This window comes from Marmota flaviventris, chromosome X, assembly GCF_047511675.1.
Source record: "Marmota flaviventris isolate mMarFla1 chromosome X, mMarFla1.hap1, whole genome shotgun sequence".
Taxonomy (NCBI): domain Eukaryota; kingdom Metazoa; phylum Chordata; class Mammalia; order Rodentia; family Sciuridae; genus Marmota; species Marmota flaviventris.
Window position 1 is genome coordinate 14713794 of NC_092518.1, and position 7942 is coordinate 14721735.

The window sequence follows — 7942 nt, forward strand, 5'->3', positions numbered from 1 at the left end:
ATTATTCTAGTATTTCAGAGGTCTTAAAAACCTCAACTTACACTATGAAGACAAACATTTTTTTTTTTTTTTCCAGGACAGAAAATATCAAGTTTGCCAAAGTATTTGAGCAGAAGTAATTGATCTCAGGGAATTTTTTCTTTTCTTCTTTTTTTTTTTTTAATCTAGGCCTTGAAAAAAACGCTACATGTTGTGATAATTCTTAAAAGTGTCTACCATGAGCATGGTTACTTTAAATGGTCTGCTTGCTATGTTTAGCTACAAGATGCTTGACAAAGAACAGTGCACATGCTTGATAAACTCTTCATAAATTTATTATAAGGCAATAACTACTTGTCAGTTCTTGAGTCATTACTTTTGACATCAAGCTAAGATACAAACGGAAGGTGAACATAAAGCCCCTGCAGTTATTTTAAATGACTTATATATATCATAGAAGGAGCTGTTAATAAGAGTAAATGAAATAACTTTCTGGCAATCTGATGATTGCTTTTATAGACCCAAGAAGAGGTGGTTAAAATTTGAAGTTGATTAGAGTCTGCTAAACCACAGGTGACGAAATGATGTCAAAATAAATCTAGATCGAACACTCTTCTCGTTATGATTTTTCTAAATATCATTATGTATCTTTTACAAAGCTTAATCAAACTTCTCATTTGCAATTGCTGTTAAAATTACATTAAATAATACCCATTGACTCCTCCTGTGTTAGGCACTATTAAGGAGATCTAATGATCAGCAAAGAGAATTTTAAATACCTAGTTGTGATCATATATTTAGTGCTCTAGGGAAGGGACTCAATTCCTATTAAAATTCAACTCCCATTAAGTGTAGATTTGGTGGTTTTCAATAAATCACTGTGCAGATTATGGAGCTAATGTGGTCACATCATATATCATCTACCTCCATTGGTCTCTGCCCTCCAGGATCTTAAATATAATTGGGAAGACAAGATATACAGACATGAAAAGTTAAATAATCATCCCAGACAGTGATATAAGAGCTATCACAAGGCAATACACGATTGAGTACCAAATTATGCCCCCGTCTCTGAACTAGTGACATTTATTGCTGTATACAGAAGAGATCAAGCCAAGAAATGCTGCCACGAGTTCAGAGGTTAGAGAGGGGAATGTGGCCTGATGTGCAGAGAAGACTTTACAGAGGAGGAGGATTGGCCCTTTAGCCAAGAGGAGAGAAGGATCAAGTGTGTCCAGTTGCTCCATGCTCTGACCCCAGATTCTCAATTACATTTCTGCCCAATTTTACTCTTAAGATTTTTGTCTGCTCCTGTGGGAAGAGCCTAGTGATTGCTTAGCAAAAACCCATGTTCTCTTCTTTCTGGGATAGACTACCTTTCCTATTCTCTTCCAGAGTTGCATATAGTCATGTCCGACTCCTATCCAGGAAATGGAAATGTATTAATTATCTATTGCTGCATAACAAATTACCCTGCAACTTAGCAGCTTAAGAAAACAAACATCTTATTTCACAGTTTCTGAGGGTCAGGACTTCAATCAGGAGCTTATGATTAGGTGGTTTGGATCAGGGTGTCTTATGAAACTGAGGGATAGGTGTAGGCTGGGACTACTGTCCTCTGCAAGCTTATCCAGGGGTAGAGGATCTATGTTGAAGATGGTTCACTGATATGGCTATTGGCAGGAGATATTATGGGTTTTTCCTGCATGGAGAACCTCATGATAATAGCAACTGGCTTTCCTCAGAGCAAGTGATTCATCCTTGCTTTCTGATATATCTTACCTGTTACACAGGCCAGCCCCACTCAGAGTGGAAGTGGGCTATCCCTGATCGTGAATACAAGAAGGCAGGGCTCATTGGGGCCATCTTCAGGGTTGGCTACCATAGGAAGTTCCATCTGCTACTTTCATGCTTCACCCATAAAAATCTCCCATGTGTTCCTTTGATCTCCTTTCCCCTTCTAGTTTGCTGAAATTAAATAACACTAAGGGAAACTTGGGTACCTAGTGATTTTACAGAGGAGGATACTCTGTTGGTTCAGTTATCTGCTGAGGACTAGTAAGTGAGCAAGAAATAAACTTCTAGGGTATTTGCATCATTGTACATTTTCAGGTCTTTTTGATCAACAGTTAGTCCACTATAGTGTAACTTCCAGCTGGTGAATTTTTACAATGTCTTCTACTGAAGAAAAGCACAGAATGTTGGATAGTGAGTGACTATCTGTATTGTGTTTGTCCTCTTTCTTAAGTGCTGAAAAAAATGGAGGGGGCAGTGGTTGGGGTAGGCATATCAATTGAGTGCCTACCATGGGTCAGACCTTGCTTTAACTTCTCAGGGCACATATGTAAGAAAACAGTCTCTGCTTCATGGAGCTCACATTCTGATGATCTAGTAGATACCTCTTGATGAATGCACCAAACAAGCATGCTCATGTTTTTATTCAGGGGTTGAAAATCTATAAAAGTATTAGCTGAATCTTTTGCTTTGATGGGGGCCTGATAGACTAGTGTGTCCCCAAATTGTGCTCTAAGCCAGTACTTCTCCACTTAATCTGTGCTCAAATCAGCTGGAGATCTTGTTAAAAATGTACAAATCAGATGCAGTAGGTATGGGGAGCTGCTAGAGACTCTGCATTTTAACAAGCTCCAAGGTGATGCTGATACTGCTGGTCCATGAATCATACTTTATGCAGCAAGGCTCTAAGGAATACTAGTAACTGGCCATTAAGGATATCCTGTGTAAAAAGGACTTCAGTTTCAACTAAATGAGAACATGTAGGCAAAGGGAGAGGTCAGGCCAAGTTGCCCTGGCTCCTGTCTGCTTTCTAATTCCTGTTGACACGCCTATCAGAAGCTTGGCATTACGTTTTACCATGTGTTCTGTGTTATAACCCTCTATATTTATAATAAATTTATACTTTAAATTGTAGCCAGTTTGAGAGAGTTTGTTATTTGTGGCCCTAAAAAAAACTGAGTAAAGGTCAAGAGACCCAGGCACAGGAAATGAAGGAGAAAAGTAGCTATGCTGCAGATTTGGGGACAAGGTCAAAAGCAATCAAGCTTCAGGGATAAAATGAGGCAGATACCCAGGAGCCTGGAATGTCCTCCACCCTCCTCCTGCCCTTTCTAAGCCTCAGTTTCTTCACTGGATAGCAGGATTTTCTATGAGAATCAAATCAAATAATATTCTCAGATTATATAGCAGTGATACTTTAGCGATTGTATTTTCCTTCTGTAAAATATTGCATGCTAGGGGTTTGTGAGAATAAAGTAGGATAATTATCATAAAGCAATTAACAACTGGTCAGGCACTCACATATTAGCCACTGGGAATCCAACTGGATTGGATTTAAAAGAGAAGGATTAAATGTATTCCCCCATCCCCCGCTCATGGAGGAGACCTGGCATGTTTGAAAAGAGAAATGGAGATATCCCTGGAGAGTTAGTGAAGATCATTGACAGAAGCAGCAAGACAGTAAGGATAATGGAAGGAACAAGGTTATCCACATCCTATCTTAAAGCTAACCTTTTCAATGCACTGTAACAAAGATGATTCCTGAAGAACTATCCCACCTCAACAAAATAGTAGTTGCTTGCCACGAAGCAACAGTTCAATTATTTTTAAAACATATATTCAGTGATCTGAATATATGTTTATCTTCTATAGTTCAAACCCCCAACTAAAGAACATAATTTGCAAATATTAACTATTTTACATTTAGGCATCTAGAAGAAAAAATATAGGTTAGTGAACATTGTCATAGTTTTGTCTATCATTGCTGAAACTCCCCAAAGATTAGTTTCAAGTATTAACATTTTCTATGCCTGTGTATTTTGGTATCCAACTCATAAGCAAAGAATAAAAAGATATGAGGTGGTTTGTAAGGACACAAGCCTTGGGGTAATGGTCATTTCTGCCTCTTGATTGTAGTGGGGTTTCACAACTGTTTGTTGGAATTCATAGTTTGTATAGCTAAAGAGGGCAAATTTTACCATATGCAAATGGTACTTCAATAAACCTGATTTAAAGATTAAACCAAAAAGAATACAAGCACAAAGAACATACCCTTGAATATACCCTGAGTCTTATTCTGTAGAATAAAAGATAAAATCAGTTTGTTAAAACCTGTTTATGACTGAAATAGGAAAGAAAAGTTAATTATCATAAAGGAAAAGCCACCACATTTCAACTGTCTTATCAGTGACAACTCTTAAACTGACCAGTTGGGCAAAGCACAAAGAAAGGCCTTAGCCATTAGCCTTCTTGACAAGGCCAGACACAAGGAAATTTCCCTTAGCCACCAGGGCAAACAGTAGGTCTGTTCAAACACAATCCCAGGAAACATGGTATTTTTGTTGTAATTTTCCGGACTCTCTTGGTTGTGCTGGACAAAAATTCAACTCTAGCTCAGGTTCTTGCCTTGCTCACATCTTCACTTTAGCCAGGTCTTTGTGCGAATGTGTCTTTGCAGAAAGACCTCCCTTGTCAGCCGTATTGCAAATGACCATATTTGTGAATTGGTCATCTCCCCACATAAGCTTCATGAGGTCAGAGACTTTCTTTTCTCTTTTATAGCTCCAGCACTAGAGATACATAGTAGAAGCTCAGTTAAGAGGATAATCAGTTGGTATCTGAATCCAAACCACATTAAATGCAAGCCACAATAAAAGGGAAGACTATCTAGAAGTAGGGATCCAAATACACTCAGGGATCACTTTGATTGTTCATCTGCCATTCACTAAGGTATCTCCTACCTTCTCTCGGTGATCTACATAGTGGCTGCCTTGGAAGCTCCAGGTTTACCTTATCACAACCAGAGGGAAAAACTCTCAACCCCTGGTTGCAGAATATGGGGAAGTGTTCTGATCAACATCTCTCTCCACGACCTACAGAAGGAGCCAGGACAGAACTGAAATGTATCTGCCCTATTCTTCATTTCTCACTCTCCAATTTACTTACTTTATTTTGGTAATGTTACCCTAGTCTTAATAACAATGATTTAGAGTTTGTAGCAGCTGCTGTGAGGGCTCTGTTCAGTATCCCCTTGGACCCACTTTGCATTTTTGCTCAGATCTACTTCCTGCATACATTCTGTTTCAACAGAAGCCTCTGCAACTCCTTTCTGGAAAGGCTTCCCTGGGCTGCTGATACCTACACTGCCTATGCAAAGAGAGGTGCTCCCAGAGGTAACTCTGGACCAATGACTGATAGCCCAAGGGTATAGACACTCTATCTCTGTGTTTCTGATGGGGGATAACACTAAGATGTGGCTTCTGTGTTATGGTTTGGATATGAGGTGTTCCTCCAAAGCTCTTGTGTTAATGCAAGAATATTCAGAGGTGAAATGATTAGACAGAGTTGTAACCTAATCAGTCCATCCTATTGTACTGCAGGCAGGCAGGCAGGGTGTGAATGGAGGTGGTGAGTCACTGAGGATGCGCCCAGGAAAGGTTTCATCTTCCCTTGTGGCTCCTTCCACCCTTCCCTCAACCTCTCTGCTTCCCAGCTGCTGTGTCCTGAGTAGCTTCCCTCTACCATGCTTTTCTGCCATGATGTGCTACCTTAGAACAATGGAATTGGCCCACTATGGACTGAATCTCTGAAACTGAGCCAAAATAAACTTCCCCTCCTCTAAGTTGTTATTGTTATTTTGTTCATAATGATGCAAAGCTGCCCAACATACACAGGTCCCCAGAATTCCTTCAGGAGTTAGCAAAGCCCTATGAAGGATAACTTGAGCTGGTAGCTGCACTCCTGCTTGGCGTCCTTCCCCATTCCCAGTCCCACTAGGTGGGAAAACCTGGAAATCACTTGCATAGAATTCTCATTCAACGTCTATATCTGGGGAACCAACCTACAATAAGCTCCATCTGGGCCCCTCACTCTACCTACTGGTCATGAGCTTTTTAGAAGACAGATACCTTGTCAGGGATTCCTGTTCCCCCTTCACACTTGTGTACTACAGCAGTGTTTACTCTTTTAATATTTATTTTTTTAGTTGTAGTTGGACACAATACATTTATTTTGTTGTTTTTTATGTGGTGCTGAGGATCGAACCCAGGGCATTGCACGTGCTAGGCAAGTACTCTACCTCTGAGCCACAACCCCAGTCCTACTCATTTGCTTTTAATCTGCTCCTATCCTCAGCGTTCTTTCTGTTTCTCCCCATTTAACTTGAGATCATTTCATTGCTTCTCAGATGTTATTAATTTTCCCACTTTGCTCATTATGGATGGCTTGTCTAGCCACCCTCTCTAATATGCTAAAGAAATATTACTTGTAGCTTCCCTTCACATTTTCCAAACCTTTCTATATCTCCTATTTGGCACTTGCTAAAGATCTCAAGATCAATGTTTTATTACATTAATTTAACAGTCAAATCAAACATTCCACCTTTTCCTAGTTCGCATCTCTAAAACACGGGCAAGGAAAAGAATGCAATGAAGCCTTTAGAATCATGCCTTTACTTCTACCCATTTTCTAAAATGTTGTTTAATTCAGTTTGATTCAGTGAAACTTAGGAATTTTTAGCAGATGAATTTATACATACACCATGATGGGAAATAAAAAACAAGTCCTGTGTATCTTTGATTCAACTTCAATTAAGATTGACACTGAAAACAGAGGTTATGAGTTTCAAATAGCAGAAATGAGAAAACATGGAGAGAAATTTTAAGATGTTGACATGAGCACTTTTGACAGTGTAAAACACCAGATTAACCATTGCTCTTTTCTTAAAGAGATGAGGAAGTTTAGCAAATATTTACATACCATTTTCTCAACATTTAAGCTAAATCGTTTCTTCTATATATTGTCATTATGCAGTTGAATTTCTAAAATTGTTAACTTGAAAAGGGCAAAGAGCACCTCTATGGTATTGTAGGGTTTGTTTTAGTAACTCCAAAGACTGTTGACTTGTAACCCCGAGACTATGAATGTTTATTACAGGAAACTGCATGTTAGAATGTCTGGGGTAGAAAATTGTGCTTGTTTAAATTTGTAAGCCATTTTTTGTCATAGGAGGTTGATTTTACTCACCAACTCTTTGATAATTGATCTGCCTTTCTTGACCTCTCTGATACAGCTCTAATTAACTTGACAAGTAAAAGAGAATGTGCAGATAGATTCATTTGGAATTAAAGACATAACTGACGGCATTCTTTGGGAAAAGTGGTTTTACTGACAAAATAAATAAGTTAAAATACAAACACAGATCACAGCACTCTTTGTAAAAGCCCCAAACCAGAAACTATCCAAATACTGCCTGATAATAGTAGCTTGGATAAATATACTACAGTCTATTTACACAATGGAATACTATACAGAAATGAGAATGGATTGCAATCAGACACTGATGGTTCTCATAAACAAAATGTTGAGCAAAAGCAGCCAGACCAAGACAACATACCATGTGCTTCCATTTACTTAAAGTTCAAGACCAGGCAGAATTAATTCATGGTGTTGGAAAAGTGCTTATTCAGAACAGCAAAGACTGAAAGGGGGTACAATGGGGACTCTGGGAGCTAATACTATTCTACTTCTTGAGTTATATGTTTGAATATTTTTCTATATGTTCCCTTTCAATAAATGCTTCTTAAAACTATTTGCAATACAGAATCTCTGTTTTCAGAGACATTAATTATTTCCAAAAGAATTTGGGTCATCTTTCAGGTTCAGGAAGGTTATTAGACCCTGAGAACAGAGATGAAAAAACTGACTCTGTCCTTTGAGACTTCGTGGTATGATGAGGGAATGGCTCTGACATAGGGTGAATGAGGTGAGCCGAAGATGCTCAGATGGTACAGAGATGGGTACCTTACCCAGCCTGGGGATGGGAGGGGTTGTGGAAGGCTTCCAGTGAGAGGTCATACTTGAGTCATATTCAAAGGTTTTACAGACACTAGCCAGGCAGAGAAGAAAGCAAAGAGGGAGGAATCCTCAATGGGAAAAATCATAGAACATA